This window comes from Sapajus apella, unplaced genomic scaffold (genome assembly GCF_009761245.1).
Source record: "Sapajus apella isolate SASKATOON/1434 unplaced genomic scaffold, GSC_monkey_1.0 scaffold107, whole genome shotgun sequence".
Classification (NCBI taxonomy): Eukaryota; Metazoa; Chordata; class Mammalia; order Primates; family Cebidae; genus Sapajus; species Sapajus apella.
In genome coordinates this window covers 1,983,106-2,002,681 of record NW_022437047.1, presented here as the reverse complement: position 1 = coordinate 2,002,681, position 19,576 = coordinate 1,983,106, and the positions used below count along the sequence as shown (strand labels likewise).

The 19,576-nt window shown below is 56.0% G+C and overlaps 1 protein-coding gene across 9 annotated transcripts in view; it reads right to left on the bottom strand.

Annotated features, from left to right (window-relative positions):
- ZMIZ1 (zinc finger MIZ-type containing 1) overlaps positions 1-19,576 on the bottom strand; it is a 243,388-nt gene that overhangs the window by 181,834 nt on the left and 41,978 nt on the right. For all 9 annotated transcript variants that reach the window (XM_032259200.1, XM_032259210.1, XM_032259205.1 and 6 more), the window contains exon 2: positions 10,976-11,088. The gene's annotated coding sequence lies outside the window, so the exon portion shown is untranslated. The remainder of the gene's footprint in view (positions 1-10,975; positions 11,089-19,576) is intronic.

The following is a 19,576-nucleotide window of genomic DNA, read 5'->3' as shown; positions in this document are numbered from 1 at the left end:
CTGCCATCACTCTCAGGAACGCGCTCTGAACTTGTAAGGGAAGACAAAGATCATACCGCACCACTTCTCTGCTCTGTAAGTTGTGTTCCTGCCTTTGGCCAAAATCAATACAAATCTGCACTATGATTGTTCCACCTGCACAGGGGCCAGGCCCCTTTCGATGACACTCCAGCCCTGACCGGCAAGGCGGGTCTCCCTTTACCACACGACTTCAGCCCCAACTCAGGGGGCAGCGGGGTGTGGGGTGGAGGTGGGGTCGTGAATGAGGGGGACAGCACAGGGGAGAAGCAGAGGGGGCCGTGCAGAGCTGCTCTAAGTGCCTCTCCAAAGACAAGCCTGGTGCTATTCATCAACTGGTTTTCAGGGCTGTGAGAAATCAATGGCATTTGTGCTGCAAACTCATCATTAGGACAGGAAAAACTCTGCAATGGAATTGATTTGTTTAAATATAATAACACAATTTAACAGAGAACTGTGGGGGTTGGGAAGGGACCGAGGCAAAAAAAAAAAAAAAAAAAACGGCACAACAGCTCAGAGAACAGGGAGGTGAACCCCTGAAAAACCCTCCAGTGTGGCTGCTGAGCCCCAGTGCCATCCCCACCTGTCCCCCAAGCCCCTGCGACCAAGGAGGCCAGAGCGGGCATGTGCTGTCCCCCTGCATGAAGCAGCTCAGGACTGGTCTCAGGTATGTCCTCAGTGGCCTGTGGATGGGCCCAGAGGCCTGGCAGGTCATTGCTGCATTGTTCTTGGAGATGACTTTGCTTAGTGAATATTGGTTCAACTCAACAAATTCTTATTAGGCATCCACTGTGGTCTGAGCACCTGTGCAGGGCTGTGGGGGACACGGGAAGAACTTCTGGCCATAGCCTGAAGGCATTCCATGGCAATGGGGTGGGTGAGGCAAAAATGTGAGGCTGGGGCAGGCCGGCTTCCTGGGGGTCTCAGGAGATGTCAGGCTGGGGTGTCGGGAGATGCTAGGGCAGGAGGAAGGCAAAGAGGGGACAGTCCGGGCAAAAATGCAAGGGCCCTTCTAAGAACTGGGAGGGCCCCGTTTGGAAGATGGTGCTCATTTCACAGGTGTGGTACCTGCCTGATGATGACTGATGGGAGCTGACTTTATTGATCCTTAAAATGTTCCAGGACCCTGCAAACACTTTCTAAGTGTCACTTCATTGAATCTCACCATCCTGTGAAGGACAGACTATTGTTACCCACATTTCACAAATGATGCCATCAAAGCACCAAGAGGTGAAGTGACTGCCCAAGGTCACACGGCGAATCAGTGATGGAGCCGGAATCAGACCCTCATATGTATGGCCCCAGTGCCTATGCGCCAACTGTGGCACTTTCCCGCCATCATTGGGCCTTGGCCTGCATGTGAACTGAGGAGACAGACAACGGCTGCCCACTGGGAGCTGAGGCATGAGATGCACTGGGCAACTGCATGGCAGCAGCTCAAGGGGGAGTCTGAGAAGGGCACAGAGGGGGCACGGCACCCATGTGGCACCCAGCTGCAGCTCTGCTGTGGGCTCAGCCCTGCATACTGGGTAGGGTTGGAGTGTTGACTGGAAGGAGCTGGGCCTGGTACTCGGGGTGTCCCCAGACCCTCCATGTGACCTTGGGGTCTGAGGGTGGAGGGCACAAGCAGGCTGATATCAGGGAAGGCCTGGGCAGCTCTGGGCAGCCTCACTGAGCTCAGGAAGGGCCTTAATATCAGCCTGAAAATTCTGACTTTATGCATGGTGATGGGGAAGCCAGGGAGGGAAGTGGAGGGCTGGGAAGGGCTCAGGTATTCAGAGGTAGATCGATGGTCATCAGCAGGGGTGGGATGGTGAGGGGGGTCACAGATCCAGAGATGGTTAAGGGGGCCGAATTGACTGTTGGATGTGGGGGTCGGGGAAAGTGAGGTATCAAGGATAGTCCGGGCGTCTTCCCGCAGTGAGGGCTTGGATGCCCAGCTTCGCTGAACCAGCAGCCATCTGCATCAATATGAATTGAGTCAGGAGCCCTGGGAGAACTGTGCCCCTCCCCCAGGAAGCCCTGACTTCGGGGAGGGCACTGTAGGCCAGCAGGCTGCCACCAACTCCGCTCTGTCCCCCTGCTGACCTTTCTCCTTTGTCAGCAGTGCACTCCATCAATGCACCGGAAGGGCCAGTGCAATCCCTCCCAAATGCCCAGGCCAGGGCTGGGGGCAGGGGCTTGCTCTGTTCTTCCTCTTTGAAGGAAGAGGTTTCCTGAACATCTCCAGAAAGCTGGGAACAAAGCCGAAAAAGCCCTCAGTGCAAATGGGGAGACTGAGGCCTGGTGAGGGGCAGCTCAGAGTCCACCAGACAACTGCAGTCACAGCCTTGAGCAAAGAGCCCACCAGGTGTGAGTCATGCTGCTCCTGCTGGCAGAGGGGAGGGAAGAGAGGAAGCTGCAGAGGAGACTGGAGCCAGGCCTTGGGGGATGGGCAGGCACAATCTGGCTGGGGGAGGGGGTCTATGGGGGTGGGAAGGGGCCGACTGCACCAGCAAGCCCCTGAGCCAAGGAGAGGATCCCGTGGGTTTCGGAGTGGAGCCAGTGGACTCAGGCAGGCCTTGTGTGGTCAACCATCCTGATTTGCCCACAAGTGATAGGTTTCTGGGACACAGAACTTTCCATGCTAAAATCGAATGGTCCCAGGCCAACTGGACAGTGGCCACCCTGGTGGGGCTGATGCTGAACTCTGGTTTTCATTTCAACCACCACTCTCTGTGTCTCGGTTTCCTCATCTGGAACATAGAGCTCATAACCGTTCCTTGCATATGGTTGCTGGGAGGTCGGGGAGAGTGACATTAAATAATGTATGTAAAGTGCTTAGCATCCGCACAGCATCTGATAAAACTCATTAAACAAACGGCAGGTGGCCGCTGTTATTACTCCCAACTGCTAGACTATTCTTACTACTAGGAGTACCAGCTAACACATACCAAGTGCTTACCTTGCACCAGACTCTCTAAGTGCTGTGCATATGCTGCTAATCTAATCCTTACAATACTTACAGGGAAGGAAGTATTATCATCCCCATTTTTAGACAAGGACACTGAGGTGTAGACGGGCTAAGCACTGCCCATGCTCTCACACTTGCCAGGCACAGAGTGCTGAAAACCACTTCTTTTTCCACTGGAATGACCCCAAAGCCTGAGAGATGTTGGCCAATGTCAACATGGTTCTGGTCACACTGACCCAGGGCAAGAACTGGACAAACACCGCAGGCCACTCTGGAGGTGTCCTTGGGATAAGCAAGCATCCCTGTTTTCAGGGAGGTTGAGTCCCTAATCCTCAGCCCGGGTCTTCAAGACCTTCCCCTTCTCGTCCAATCAATCTAATTTAGTTGGGTTCCAGGGTCTATTTACACAGCAAAAGAAAGGAACACCGCACAATGTGCACAGGCCTCCTCCTAGCCCCAGGGGCTCAGCTCCTGATCAGGCATGTTCTGCCCACTGCGATTCATTCTGCAACACTGCAAGGTCAGATTCACGCCCATTTCCGCGATGAGAACAGAGGCTTGGAAATGTGTTATGGTTGCACAGCTGGATCTAAACGTGTCCAGCTCCAAAGCCTGGGCTCCTCTTGGTGGCTGCTGTGACAGGATGAACACCAGCATGAGGGCAGGGGGCCACACCGCATATGTCTGGGTCAGGTATGGTGCAGGGAGAGGTGAGCACTAAAAACTCCAAGGAGGGGCAGAGCCCCCCTCTCTTAGAGCGCACGGGAAAGTCTGGCAGCTCAAGTACCCAGGGGTGGGGCAGCCAACCTGGACAGGTACTGAACCCAGGGAGAAGAGGGGACAGAGACCAAGGTCGAGGTAGGAGCCCACCACCTTGCTCCCTGGAGAGGAGGGAGGCTTGCAGAGACCCCTCTTCAGACTCAGAAGCCGAGCATACAATGCCTCCTGCCCCAATCCCTAGGAAGTTCTCAGTGCAAGGAACCACAGGCTTGCAAAGCAATTAGCTTCCAGCACCCAGGAAAAAGGTCGCTGACGGGGCAGGCGGGTGCTGGCTGAGCAGGGGCCCTGGGAAGCTGGGCCGGTTATTTTTAGCATGTCAATTCAAGAGGGAGGAGGCCCTCCTTCCCACCAGGTAAATGTCAGCGCCACTGGCAGCCCCATCCAATTAAAGCAGCTGGAGCCAAAGAGGGAAGACAGAGACTGGTGGCCTCTCCTGCTGGCCCCCAGTAGCTCCTGCTAAGGGCCTGCTCCCGACTCAACCTGCCTCCTGGCCCTGAACAGGAAACCCTGGCTCGGTCCAAAAAGGCTGACCAGGGGCCTGGCTGGAGTCCTGATTGGGCCGTGTGACCCTGGCCAAGTCTCATGCCTTCTCTTCTCTGACTCTGGTTCCCTCTCTGGAAACCACCCCGCCTCCAAGCCCACCTGATACTATGAGGGTGACATGAGTCAGGGGTTGTGAAGATAAATGAAGCTTGCCACCCCTTGCTGTGGGGTGGCTGCTTTATTATTCCAGAAAAGAATAGACTTCCCAAGCGGGAACCTGGGCCAGCCCGAGCTGAAGGGGCCTGAGCTGGCCGCTGTGCAAACTGCTGGGGGATTTGCACAATCCCTGGGACTTGGAGTCCAAGGAGCCTGTGGCTGGCGCTCTGCTGATAGGAGAGGCATGAGAGAGAGGCCGCTGAGGTCAGTGGAGGCTCTGCAAACACAGACCGGGCCGAGCCCAGGGCTACAGGGAGGGACCGCACCCAGAGAGGGCACCAGGCACCCAGAGCACCGGCAGCAGGCCTGGCACTGGCATGGCATCTCCTCTGCATCAGGGTCTCAGCCTGTGCAGCCTTGGGAAGGAATACTGTCCCCTCCCCATCCCCAGCAGGAGGGATGGAGGCGGAAGGAGGGAGTTGGTCACAGAAAAGAGAGGGGAGGCACATCTCCTATTTTACCCTGGGAGCCAGATCCTCAGTCCGTAGTGGGGGCTGCCCCAGGGACCTAATCCCTCATCCTCCCAGGCTGGTCCAGCCTGGCAAACCCCCGAAATCACGGGGGAGAAGAAGCCCCAGGTCTAGCAGCAGCCTCCTGAGTCAGGTGAGGAAGCCCATCCTTCTCTCAGATTCCCCAGCACCAGCTCACACCCTCCAGAAGCAGACTCTTCCACTGAGGCACTTCCCTGCCGTGGCCCCCAGGTGCCTGAAGCTCAGAGGAGATGCAAAGGAAACTGAGACACACAAGTGGGGCAGTGATCTACTCAGGGGCACTTAGCAAGTTAGAAGCAAAATATAACCTTCCTCCTTCTGCCGTCTCCACCCCCAGTGCATGTCCAGCCTCATTCTTTCACTGCAGGCCCAGCCTCCACAAAGCCCCCATTATCTGCCCGCAGTGTGCCTGCCGCAGGGTCTTGGCCCAGCTGTTCCCTTTGCGTGAAATGCTTTCAGTTCAGTTCACAGTCTGGTCATTCTTTGGGGCCCAGCTGGCACTCACCTCCTCCAGGAAGCTCTCCATGACCCTTAAGGCCCTCACAGCCCCTAGCCCATGCTGCCCGTGGTCAGCGGCCTCCCAGACCGTGAGTTGGCTGGACACTCCACTGTGCCCTTGGCAGAGGGGGCTGATGAGGGAAAGGGCAAGCCTGGGTTTCCTGAGTCCACTTTCCTTCCTCACCCGCTTGCCCCTTGTCAATCTCACACCGGGTCCGATTCTGAGACATTGTCTCTGGCCCTGACCATCAGGCCTGCAAATCCAGGCCTCACTGGGGCTCTCTGGGTGAACTGATGACAGGATAAGCCCTTGCTCACAGTGGCGAACCTCTTACAGCAGGAGGCAGAATGCAAATGTGGCTCCATGGAGCCAGGTCTGTGGGCTCCCGCGCAGCTGTCAGCCCCAGTTCTGGGTGGCTCTCCACAGGCCCCAGAACTTCCTTGGCCCCTTGGAGTCAGTCCTGCCTTTCTGCAGATAGAAGGCTCCTATCACTGCTGCTGCTGGTCCCTGCCCCTGCCAGCCTCTGCATTCCCCCTGTAGACTAAGCAGTGTAGGGTGGCCGTGCACTCAGCTGAAAGCCTGATGGGACACCATCTTGGTTACCTTAGGGCATGCCCTCCTCTCTCTGGGCCTCAGTTCCCTCATCTGTGCCATGAGTGGGGAGGGCGAAATGATTTCTAAAGACCATTCCTCCCAACATGAGACAGAGGCTGTGGGTTTGTTTTTATTCCAATAAGGATCCCACCCTTATGGCCCCACCCAGTGTCTATTACTTGCTGCAAGGTCATTGAGGCTTCAGAGCACAGGGCACGGGCAAGGCTGTCCTCCACCCCAATGTGTGGCCTGGGTGTGTGGCTCATGAAACAGAGACAGACAAACTCCAGAGCTCAAAAAGAGCCAGGGGAGCAAACATCAGCGGGAGGGAGAAGCGCCCTCAGTAAGTAACACCCAGGCAAGTCTTTACAGCCTCACACACTTACCAGAGCGAGCACACACCATCCATGAGGCATCCCTATGACTCTGGGAGAGCCAGAGGGAGACCCAGACCCACCTCTCTTGGGAAAGACGCTGCCTACCTGCTCTAGCCTCTGTCCCCACCATGAGCATGCTGTGTGTCCCTGGGCTGGTCTCTGAGCCTCTCTGATCCCACTGAATCACTGAGCAATGGCCACCCCAAGCTCCTGAGCTGAGATCAGGCCCATGGAAGATGGGGTTAGGGGAGGTGTGCAGATGGTGGCACCTGGCTCCACCCTCAGTCGCTTTATCTTGCAGCATTTGAGAAGACTGGCTTTTCCCTCTTGGTAGAAAGCTCTAGTGCCTGGCCCAGCAGAGGTGCCTGGGTTGCTGAAGGCCGTGGTGGAGCATGAAGGTCCGGCCAGTAGACAAGCCCCCAACCCTGCTCTTCCTGCTGCCACAGTTCCTGGGTGAGCTGGGTCTTAGACTGACCACACCTCACCCTTGCCCCAGCGTGCAGGCTGAGGCCAACCCTCCTAGCTCTTACAAAGGAGCTGCCACTGCTCTACAGTCTCTTTTAGCTTCCCACTTCCTGAAGGATCATGGCCAAACTCTGTGGCCCAGAGTTCGAGGCCCTCAGGGGCTATCTCAGCTCCTGCTTCCAGCTGTGGCTGAATGAATCTTCCTCCCCAGCTGGACTGCCCTGACTGCAGAGACCTCAGGAAGACCCTACTCTTCCACTCTGTATAGGACCCCCACTCACCTTCCTCCTCCACCAGGCAGTCTTCCCTGGCTGCCTCCTCCAGCATGAAGAACGAGCTACACCTACCTAGCAACCCTGCACTAGAGACTGTGACCTCTGCTCGGACCTCTGGACCTGGGGCGGCGCTCTCCCAGCTCAACCCGCAGATTCAGTATTGGACACCAGTGTCTACCACGGTGCGGGAACATGAGGAAGTGTTCACCCCAACCTGGCTGATGGAGAGAATGGATCACCCACTCAGCAAACACGTAAGTACTATGACAGGCACTTTGATGTGGTAGAGAAAACACATATTATGGTGTCAGATAAAACTGGGCTGAGTACTAGCTCCACTAATAACCTGTGTGACCTTGGCTAAGTTTCTTAACCTCTCTGTGCTTTGAGTTTTCTCATTTATACAACAGGATAAGTCCCAAGTTCAATGGGTTGTTGACTCCCTTGAAGACTGCAGTTTGTAATCCCTGACCCACCCCAATCCTCTGGTTTTACAGACCAATAAACAGATGCTCAGAGAGGGGCAGCAACTTGTCCAAGGTCACACAGCAGTTCTGCAAAAGGACTGAAGCTTGAACATAAGTCCTGCTCAGAGGGCCTGCCGGGACAGTAGCCCCACCCTGCTGACCCAGAGGGGCACCCTACCTTGAGCAGGAATAAGCAGTGAGGTGCAAACCATTCCCAGCTCCAGGCTGGGCTGGGGGGTTGTGGAGTCAGTGCAGGCTGCAGAGGCTGGGGTGGAGGGCCTGGGCTGCAGGCCACAGATTCCACGCAGTGGGAGGAGAGATGCGCGTTCTCAGCTGGCGCTGAAGACTGACAGGCATGCCATATGCGGACCCTGGAATCCCAGCTCCATGTGTCCACGGGCTGGGCTCTGGCCAGGCCTGCTGTGAGCTGGGCTTGGCATTCAAGGTCTTCACGGCCAGCCCCGAACCGCCTGTGTAACCCTGGAAGTCTGCTGACTGACAACTTAGGGTGTGCATGCTGGCAGCCTAAAGCCACACACGAGGGGCTGGAGGGGCTGGCGAGGACAGCGCAGCCTTCGCCCCAGGTGGCTGCCCACAGAGCTCTGAGCAACAGCTGTTCGGGATCGCCTGGTAAGAAACCCAAATGCAGCCCAACCCCAATCCGTGATCTCCCTCTCCACCTTTTCTTAAAGACCACACAACCATGCCACTCCACGGCGGAAACCCTCCTGTGTGCCCACAGCTCTGGAGTCTGCTCCTCCCCACTCCCGCTGCTGCCACCTTCACCCCACATGCTAGAAAGTGCCGGAAAGCACTAACCACGCTCCAGGCACGGCTGTGAGAGTGCCCTGGCTTATTTCACTGAATCCCTCACAACTAGAGGGATAGCCTCCCCGTTTTACAGATGAGGAAATGGGGCACAGAGAGGTGAGGTCCCTAATCAGAAGCCACAAAGAAAGGAGTAGCCGAGCTGGAAAACCTCCACACCTCAGCCCAGTCTACAGCCGCAAGCACGCCACAGTCCTCCACGCTCATCCACCAAGCGTGTTTTGAGTGTCTTTCATGAAGTGCCAGCCATATGGAACCGTCTGTCCTGCCCCTGACATGACACCCTCTCATCTGGGGCCAGCCTTTGCCCACTGTTGCAGCCCAGGCCAGCTCGGGTCTCTCACCTCTGCCCCGGGCTTCGGAGCCACGTATACCTGATCCTAGTGTGCCAAGCCGCGTGAACTGGGGTCGCATCACTTGTGCGGAAAAGCAGCGCTGGGCTCGTGTCTACTCTAGCTGGCTGGACCTCTACGCTCCACCAGGCCCTCTTCAGCGACCCACACACCTCTCCTGGGCCACGGGCTGGAGCTGTCTACCAGAAGGGAAAAGCCAGTCTTCCAAAATGCCGTAAGACAAGGCGGCTGAGGGCAGTGCCAGGTGCTGCTCTCTGCTGCCACTGTCTACACCACTGCCCAGTGTGGGTCTGACTCTACACCGCTGCCTGATGTGGGTCTGACTCTACACCCCTGCCCGATGTGGGCCTAACTCTATACCCCTGCCCGATGTGGGTCTGACTCTACACCCCTGCCCGATGTGGGTCTGACTTCAGCCTAGGAACTTAGGGTGGTTGTACCTCTGTTTTCCTATCTAGCAAATGGGAACAGGGCTTTTTAGGAGCTCTCAAGGGTGTGAAAAGGCTTTGCACACTATAGAGAACTCTATAGTGCAAGAGGTCACTGCTGCTACTGAAGGTATCGCAGAGCAAAGGCCGGAAGGGAGGAGCTGGGGGTCAAACAAGTCTCTGTGACATCTAATTTGCAGGGGGGAGTTTGCCAAGGAGAGATGGGCAAGGGACAGTCAAGACAGAAAGCTCTGTGAGTAAAACATACCCTCCACATACACACAGAGCTGCAGCTCAGCCTCCGCCCGGGCTGCCCAGAGCCCCCCAGGAGCTGCTGGAAGCTTTTGCCAGTGAACAGCTATCAACCTTGGAACTGCCTGTTCTTGTTGGAACGCACCCTGCCTTGTGTGTGTGTGAATGCCGTGTGCTTGTGAGGGCTACGTATCTGTGTGTAGTTCCAACATGAGTTTGTGCATGTGTATGTGAGCAAGCACGTGCATGCAGGTGTTATCTGTGTGCATTCACCTGGCATGCAGAAGCAACATCTGTGTACATGTTTGTGAGGAAGTGCGCATTTGCACGTCTGTGTGTATTAGCTGGGGATGAGCTGCCATGCATGTCTGCGTGAGCGTGCGCATCTGCCAGGCTCCGCCCCGTCTACTGCTTCTGTCTCCCACACTGTAGCTCACTTGGGGTCACCTCCCCAGAATTCTCCCCCAAGCCTCTGAACCCTCTCCATGCCACTGTTATGGAGCTTGCCATACCGCTGCATGTCACTGGGATCTCTCTGCTTCTCCACAGAGCAGAGAGTGGGACAGGCACCTTTACCTCGCACTACAGGCGGTGCCTAATGCAGGAGTTGGTACACAGCAAGTGTTTAATACAAGCTTAGGAGAACTTACTTGAGGGGTGGAGGGAAAGAAAGCCCTATTCAGCCTACACGCCCCTCCTCTAGAGGGGGCTCTGGCTGCCATCTTGGCGGGACCGGGAGGCCAGGCCTGGTTCCTGCCACATCACATCACAAATGGGTCATGACCACAGACCCACCAGGAGCCTGTCACCTGATAAACGCCCCCCTCCCTTTTTCTTGAGTTGAGACAGGATCCAGCACTTCTGAGCATATCCATAATTGCCCTGATCCCCACCCCCAAGAGGAAGCCAGGAGAGGGAAGCAAGGCCAGAGGCAGAGTAGGCCGGGGGCAGTGGCTGGCGCACTTGGAGCCGCACACACCTGGACTTGAACCCTAGGCTCAGCCAGGTGTGTCGCCTGAGGCAAGTTGCTTCCTGAGTGCGGTTCGGTTTTCCCACGTGCACAATGCTGGTGATTACAGCTGTGCCCTCACCAGGCTGCTGTGATGCTGGAAAAGGTGCTAACTCTACGGTGCTTTGCACAGTACCCAGAATACAGTTAAGTGCTTGTCGTGTTAGCGGATATCACTGTTTTCCCATGGACTAGAGTAGAAAGCTGAGGCCCTCTAGAAGGAAAGCACTACCCAAGGGTACACTGAGAGTTGGCAGCAGAATAAAATTCAATGTCCGGGTCCCAGGTCAGGGTACTCACCACCCTCCACTGTGGCTTCCTTTGAGAGGAAAAGGCCAAGGAAGAAATAAAGACGGAGAAAGAAGCCCCATCCCCTCCCCAGCCCTCTGGACCCTGAAACAGCACCACGCACTCCGGGTGGCCCGCACGCCCTGTCTGCCCGGCATCCACAGGTGCAAGAACCAGAGGGCCAGCGCATCCTGCTTACCTGCCCAGGCCTCTGCCAAAGGACCAGAACTCAAGTCTGCTGAGAGCGTCCGGAGGAGGAGGAGGTGGCAGCCCCAGCAGCAGTACGAAATCAGAACACAGCTGCCGTGGGTCCTATGGGAGAGAGGAAAGAGAACGGTGAGCTCCAAGCTCTGACCCTGCGGGCAGGCCCTCACCACTTTACGGACCTCTACATCCTGGCTGCCATCTCCTGGAAGATGGAACTGGCGCCCCAACGTGGAGCTACCCCTAGACACTGGATACCGCACGCTCGCCACTGCCAAATAAAGGCGCAGCTCCTGAATGTCACATCCGAGGCCCCAGCGCCAGCCCAGCAGCCCCGCACCCGGCAAGCCATGGACCACAGCAGCAGCCAAAACTTCCCGCCCGCCACTGGGCCCCAGTCAGCCCAGGCCCCCAGATCCCTTGCCCTGCAGCCTTGGCACACGCCAGGTGGCCCACTCAGAGCGCTTCTCAACACCTCTGTCTTTCAAGGGCCCCCTGGCCTTCGAGACTCTGCTCAAGTGCTTCCGTGGAGCCCTCTCCCACCTGCCCCTCCTTGCTTGTGTGTCCCCAGCGGGCTGTGCACCTGGCTGATCCTGCCTCCTCCCACCTCCTCCCACTTTGCAGAGGCCGATCTCCTGCTCCAGGCCCAGCTCCTGGACATCGGAAGTGAGGTCTAGTTCTCTCTGTCCGCTGAGCTGGTTAACAAGGACCACAGGGACTCCCTGATGGATGAATGGTGCAGTGAAAGTGTGCAATCAACAAACGGAACAACACGGTCGGCTGAAGTCAGGAGGCCTCCCCCATCCCTTCCTCTGTTACATTCTAGAATACGCAGTCAGGTTGATAAGAAGAAAGAGACTTGGTGAGGTTGATACTTTTCCCTGTCATTTTACAAATGAGGAAACTGAGGCCCTGAGAGGGAAAGGGTTCCTCCCATGGCAAGGGGCAAGACTGGAGTGAAGTACAAACCTCCTCAGGGACGGATGCTGTGTGGCTGTCTCCCCCCAGCTTCTGTGTCTGCAGACTCCTGGCCTCCCTGACTGTCAAGGGTCAGGTTGGCCGGGAAAGGCAGCTTCTGGACAAAGGAGAAGGCCATGAGAGGCCCCTGGGGTGAAAAACGGGCAGCAGGAAAGCTCACAATCAGAACAGAGTGATCAGCCTTATGGCCCTACTTCCCCTGACCTGGGGGCCTGAGGCTCAGGGCGGACAGAGGGGACATCACCGGAAGCCCCTTCCCATACCTATGAGATGCGCCTCCAGCCCATCTTCAGCTGGGTCTCAGTAAAGCCCCCTTCTGCTGGTGGGGCACACACTAGTCCCACCACTTTGGAGAACAGTTTGAAAGGGTCTCTTACCCTGCGACCTCTCCCATGACCCAGCAACTCCATGTCCACAGAAAAATGTGCATATGTTCACCAGAAGACATGTGCTAGAATGCTCATAGCAGGGCCATTCATAACAGCCAGAAAATGAAAACTTCCCAGATGGCCGCCAACCACAGAATGGGTCAACTGGTGTTTCCACACAACAAACTGCTGGACAGGCTTGGGAATGCGTGATCTGCAGCTTCATCTAACAACACGGGTAAATCTTGCAAACATAATGTTGACTTAAAAAGCCAGGCACAATAGAGAATGCACTTACGAGATCCATTTATATAAAGGTCAAGAAGGGCATAAAGATTCTACGCTTTTAATAGATGAAATACGGCAGGGGTCCTCTGGAGTTCCTCCTATCAAGAGGCGGAGTCTGTTCTCCACCTGCTGAGAGCCAGCCCGGAGAGTGGTTTAGATCAATAGGATTCAGTGTGAGTGACATTTTGTGAGTTATAGAGACTAGGCCTCAAGAAGTCTTGCCATGTCTGGCCTTGCCTCTCTTGGGAGCTGCAGGCCATGGAGGGAGGTGTCTGTCTTACTGGAGGCTGGGTAACTGCCCTGGCAACAGCCAGCACCCACTGCCCCTGTGACTGAGGCCATCTGGACCTTTCAGTCCAGCCAACCCTCAAGGTGACTGGAGTCACATGAGCCCAAGGGAATCAGGGGGGAAGCCCAGCCAAACCACAGAATTGTGAGGTTTCATAAATGGTGGCTGCTTTAAGCCACCAAGTTTTCAGGTGGTTTGCTGGGTAGCAGGAGATAACAGCAGGCTGTTGGGAGTCAGGACAGTCAGTATCCTTGAGGCGGGCAGTGACTAGAGGGCACAGGGGCTCCAGCAGGGTTACAATGCTGTTTCTTGACCTGCCTGGCGGCTACAGAACCATGTGCCCTTCAGGATAATTTGTCAAGCTACAAACTTAGGAGATACACACTTTTCTGCATGAATGTAACACTTCAATGAGAACTAAAGACAAATCTTTCCATGGCTCTCTGCCCAGGTGAATCAGGTCAGCCCCGCCCTGGCCGGCCGGCCTCTGTAGCCCATCCCCAATCCTGCAGGCTGTATCTCACTTCTGTGCACACCCACAGACTGCATCACACCTCGACTCCAAGATGCCCTTCCCCTTCCTACCATGCTCAAGCCTGCGGTCAGCTGGCACCTCCTCCTGGAAGCCCTCCCTAACCTCCCCAGGCCTTGCCTTGGTGTCCATACTAACACAGCCATCTCTCTTGGTGTGTAAGTGTCTCTTCTGCCTCCCCAGCTCTCAGAGCTCTCCAATCAGAGGCTCTGTCAGGGTTGGGTGGCAACCCTATTCCTCTTTCCCCTGGGTTGAGACACCCTCAGCCACACTGTGATGGCCAGAGCAGGCTTCAGGAGAGGATGGGAAACACAGGGAACTGGCCATCACAAGATGGGTCAGCTGCCAGCACCCAACGGGGCCATACTTTTCCGGGGGCTCAGCCTTCTCCCATAGAGACCAAGGTGGGGCTGAATCTGGGGGTGCAGCAAGGGGCTACAGAGTACAGGGCTTATGGGGGTGATTATGACTCCCTATTTTGCAGTAGACCATGATGCCCAGTCAATGTGTACCACTCTTCCCCTCTTAATTCTCTATTAAAGCAAAATGGCAAGACCCATGGCAGTCGTACAATGCTGCACTCTCTGGCAAAAAGACGCAAACTGCTGGGCAGACAGCAGGAAGAGTTGTAATGCCTGACAGAGTGGGCATCAGCTCCGCCAAATCCTTCCCCATATTGACTCCATGAATTTCCATCAGCCCCAGGTGACTGAGAAGGCGGAAGCCCTCCCCCATCCGACCTCAGGTAAGGGACTGGCTGGGGCCTCAGCTGATCCCCAAAGCGAGGGCCTTGGCCTGGCCTCCCCGCTAAGGGCCTCTTGCCCCACACACATCTGCAGCTCCAGCTCTGTCCTAAATAGATATGTGGCCTCTGGGGAAACGTTCCCTGCAGTGTCACCTAAGAGCTATGGCTGACACAACGATCTCTGATGAGCCAGTTTTCTCTCCTGTGGGAGGATCGGAGTCCCCGATAGGCCAAGGTGGTGCTGAAGCCCAGCCTCTTTCTGCGTTCCTCGGGGTCCCCACTGTACCAGTGATGACGCTTACCAACAATCGGATGATGCGGCCACCTCACACACTACAGGCAGGCCACATCACCTGCCACCTTCCTGCCTCCCACCTCCGGGACCCTTTGCTAAGACAGAAAGCTCCTTACCCAATAGAGAGGCCCAAACAAGCCAGAAAGTGGCCAGGCTGGGAGAGGGAAGGACAGCAGATCCCAGGAAACACGGTCTATCCTGCAGCAAGGAGAACTCTAAGCACACCAGGGCAGCCGGGTAGGTCACAGCCTAACTTCAGAAGCAGCTCTGGACTCGAGCACGCTTTCCACAAGTGGATCTGCTACCTTGGGAGGTGGTGAGTCCCTCATTTGCAGAGGCATGCAAGCAGAAGGGAGCTGCCCCGTGGTGCTGTGGGTGCTATAAGCACCAGAACAGAGCTGGATGTGTAGTTCCCAAACTCCTCTGATAAGAATCACCTGGGCTGATAGTTAAACCCACAGCTTCCCAAGCCTCTCCCCGGGAATGGAAGTCTATGGGTCTGGAAGGCAGCCCAGAAATTTAAATTTTTAGCAAGTCCTCCCAGGTGATGGTCTGCATCTGGAAAGTTTGGGGGAGCACTGGCAGATGACCCACCAGGTCCCTCTGAGTCCCTTATTCCACTCCACCATCCACACCCCATCTGGAAGACACCACTCCGGCAGCAGCCTTACTGCGTCGTTAAAATAAAAATGATTTAGAAGCTTTAGAAGGGGGCAAAGATGTCAGGGGGAAGGGAGATTCGCAGGCCTCGGTGACACCGGTGGCAGCTCCTTCCTAGCCCCCCTGGGCGCCCCAGAGCAATCCAGAAAAAAAGCTTAGCATTGTGGTGGTGGGGGGGGTTGCTAACAGCTGTTCAGCTGCTGCTCAGTGAGGCCCCGGAAAAGCAATTATCTTGCTCTTAGCAGAGAGGAGCTGGCTTTTACCCGCCCCTTCCCTCCCTCCCTTCTCCCTCCCACCTTCACACACACACACACACACACACACACACACACACACCCAGGCCAAGATGCAGCGGCTGGCTCTGAACCCACCTCCCCCCACCCCCAGCCTCCAGATTTGTCCGACTCACTCAACCTCCATCCTCAGAGCACATTTCCAACACTTAAATCATTTAGCCCGCTAAACCGGAGACGGCGAAATGGGTGCTATTTCTTAAAAACATACAGAGAGCATATTAAATTATTGATAGCCATTAAACAGGGGGAAAAAATTAAACAGCTCTCAGCTCTTATCAATCATTCATGCAGTTTCCACTGGGGTGTTTTCTGGAGAGTGATCACTCCGGCAACCTGGGGAGCCGGCTCCTGCCGGGCAGGGAAGGCTGCCGCTGGATGGAAACGGAGGGGGCCGCCCCAGTCCCCAGCAGTCAGGGGGGCAGCGCTGCCCTTGGAGGCAATCGGGGGGCAGGGGCAGGCCGGCAAGTCAGCCTCTCTCCATTTCCAAACTCCCGCCTCCTCTTCACCACACCACTAACAAAGGGAGACTCCAGCACCGCCTTCAGGAACCCCCTTAATTAAATCCAGCCTGCTTTATTGAGCTGATATTACACATCAGTCCTGTAGCACCCACAGAGAAAAAGCCTCAAGGCACCCACACAGGCAAACGGGCTCCAAATGTGAATATACTACACTGTCACAGGACCCGTCAATGGAGAGGGGACTCAGAGGAAAGGGGAACAGCCTTGGCCAGAGTGGGGGTGCCAGGGAAGCCTTCACCAAAAAAGCTATTCTTGGGTACATTCTTGGATGAAGAGCAGAAAATCGCCCAGACAACAAGTTGGAAAGGGCATTCTAGAAAAAGGTGATAGAATAACTCAGGCAAAAGCACAGCATTGGGCAGTGCCTGTGGCTGGGCACCCATCCTGCCAAAAACAGTCGGTGGGTGGGGCCCTGAGCAAGGCAGTGGAGTGTGGAGCAGGCTGGAACCTCAGCCTCTCCTCCAGGCGCTGGGCACATTCAGGCCAAGCCAGGGGAGGGAAGCACGAGGCCAGCACCCCCAAGTGTGGACGGGCAAGAGGTTGGGGTTCACCCCAGCTGCCTGGGCAGCGGCACCTCCACCCCCGCACAGCAGATCCATTTCCTGGCTCTGACTCAGGACACCTAAGCCAGTGTGACGCAGACCACGGAGGCTGTGAGCCCAGGATGCTGCCGGTCTCTCGGCCACAGACAGGCCTGGCAGAGCCGCCCTCAGGAGACAGGCTCCCTCCTGCCACTGAGCCATGCCAAGGGCCTCGGCACCAGGGCTGTGGGAGCCAGCAGACACCTGATACCACCCAGCCTCGCTGCTCGGGGACCATCCACAACCAGAGGCCACTCGAGGCTCCGAAGCCAGGCGGGCTGCTGCGGGAAACAAAGAGGCTAGGCCTGTCCCTGCCCCAGCACACAGGGCCAGCTCTGCATGCAGAAGCCTTCACTTGCTGCCTTGCTCAAGAGACCAGGAGCTCAGGAGCTCAGGAGCTGGGAGCTGAGAGCCGGGAGCCGGGAGGAGGCGCTGCCAAGTGTTGATAGCACCCTCGCCAGAGAAAGCTGCTGTCACAGGGAAACATTCTGGGGAGAGCGGTTGTTTACCACCAACGCCTGGGACTGTCAAGAAATAATCAGAAGAAATTAAATTTGCTAAGTTGTGAAAGATATAAAGGAACCCTCCCTCCCCAAACGCCCAGACGTTTTGACCCAGACAATCAGGCTGCTCTGTTTTGCCTGGTTCCAGGAAAGTATCTTTAGATCTGCAGGAATGGGCAGGTGGTGGGATACGTGTACAATCAGCCAGGATTGGGAGACAGGACCCCAAGTTCTGGCTGGGCTGTGCCATCAACCTTCCTCTCTCTGGGCCTCGTATGCGCCCCTCCCCTGCACATGACAGATACATATTCCAGGCTCCTTGAGCCACACTGATCTTACCCCGCAGGGGTGGTTTCCAGGTTGCCTGTCCACAGAGCCTGCCAGGAACACAGAGTTCCTGAAGCCTACCCCACCACCTCTGCTACCTCACTTGGGCTTCAGGAACTTTTGATGATGGAGCCCAGTGGGTCTGAAGTCATCAGCCATTCCCCTGCTCCCGCACACACCCGCGCTCACACCTGAATTGCTACAGTAACCCCTCCCTTTAGTTCAGCCTCCACACAGGTACAAGACCCATGCAGAGCATGGGTCCAACCTGGCACAGAGCAGGCTGTCAAAGATCTGCTGACCAGCAGAATCCAGACAGCAATGGGCAAGAGACCCTGTAACCCAAATCAAACACACCTGTCCCTGCCTCAGGCACCAGCCCTGACTCCCCGCTGCCAGCACGTCCCACTGCCAAATTCTCGAGTCCTGCACGTTTGAGTTGTGTCCGCACTTCTAGAAGTCTCTCACATCCTCTACACTCCAACTATACCACAATTACTCATGCCCTGGATGTTCATGCCCCAGGGCCTTTGCATATGCCCTTGCTTTTTCAGCGCAGCCAAGTCCTACTCTGGGTCAAGCTCTAGCTCCCCCTTTGTAACTGCTACAACACTTTACGCTAGACCGAGTTCTGTTCGCATTCGTTCCAAACACTCAAACAAACCACCCCAGCCCCCAGCCCGCAGCCCTAGCTCAGTTCTTCCTAATAGCTAACCTACATCACACCTGCTGTAATTTTAAAAACCATTCCCTGCATACTGGGTGAGGTGTTCTCGGCCAAGTGTAGGTGAGACTATATTCTTGGAACTCCCTAAGGTGAGGGAAGGGGCGAGCTTGGGAATTTCCAGGCAAAGCCAGGAGAAATTGGCCACAAATGAATCATGAGCTCTCGAGTAGAGAGCTCTGAGTAGCTGGTTGCCAAGGTCTCAGGCTCTGGCCTGTGTGGGCCCACTTGGCCTCTCTTGGCTCAGGGCTGAGGGTGTGCCTCCCCTGCCACCCCAAAGCCTGGCGATCTGCTACACCCCACAGCCACTGGCCATCGAGAGCAAAGACTATGTGGCCAGAGTAGGCCAAACGTCTTACGCCTTTCCCCAGGAATGACTCCAAACTTCTGCCTATACAATTCTGTCCTGGAACGCCATCCCTTCTGGTGAGCTAAATCCTATTTGTCCTTCAAGGCCTGGCTCCAGCCTGGCTTGCCTCCTCCCTTGCCTGCCCACCTGGACTCCATGAGCTCCGAGCCCCTGCAGCCCTGGCTGTGTCTACCAGCTGTCTCCTCCCTGCCCTGGCCTGGGTGCCAGGGCCTCGTTTCTTCAGTGAAGCCCCTGCTGGGATGGGGACACTGCAGCCTCTACTCAACCCTAGCAGCTATCATTAAGTTGGGCACAGACTGGGAAGCCCACAGCTGATGGGGACTGCTCATGGGCTCTGTGCACGGGGGCCCTGGTGGTGATCAGCCCAGGAGCTGCACAAGGGGAGCAGGTGGGCTGGCAGCCATCTGCAGAACTGTGCAAGCAGCCCCTCGCTGCCAGTGGCCACTTCTTCTGGAAGCACAGTTGAATACATGGCAGATGATGTATTGATATCACACTGGGATACCTGTTAATGCTGTATCATCTACGTTTCCACACTTCATGTCCATCGGTCATGAAGTTCATGAGTTCAAGCCCTTATTCCAGGCAGCTTAGAGGAACTATGGTGAAACTGGAAGCCCCAGACTGCAGTGCTGGCAGCGGGGGGCTGCAGTCCTCACCTGGCTCAGGTAAGACATCATGTCCCCTATGGGCCTTCTTTCGGAGACTCCAAGCCAGCTGTGGTGCAGCCACCACGTGGTTCAAAAGAAACAGGAGTAAATGTAACCACTGGCTTCCTATCTCGGGGCTGGGTGGCTGCGGGGAGCACAGCATTCAGAGTCCCAGGAGCCAGCTCCTTTGCAGTACCAGCCCCCTCCTTCCCCAGGGCACCTCTTGCAGGCTGAGGCTGCCAGTTTCAGCATAGCCCTCTAAGCCCTCTAAGTTCAAGAAAAGCTTGAACTCTTCTTCAGTGGGACTGATGGACATCAAATCTGGACACACAAATCAAACCTCACTAACAGGTATCCCAGTGTGATATTAATGAACCACCCGCCGTGCATTCACCTGTGCTTCCAGACCGCGTGGCCACCGGTATGGGAATAGGCCCGGCAACAGGAATAACAAATACCACTGATTCAA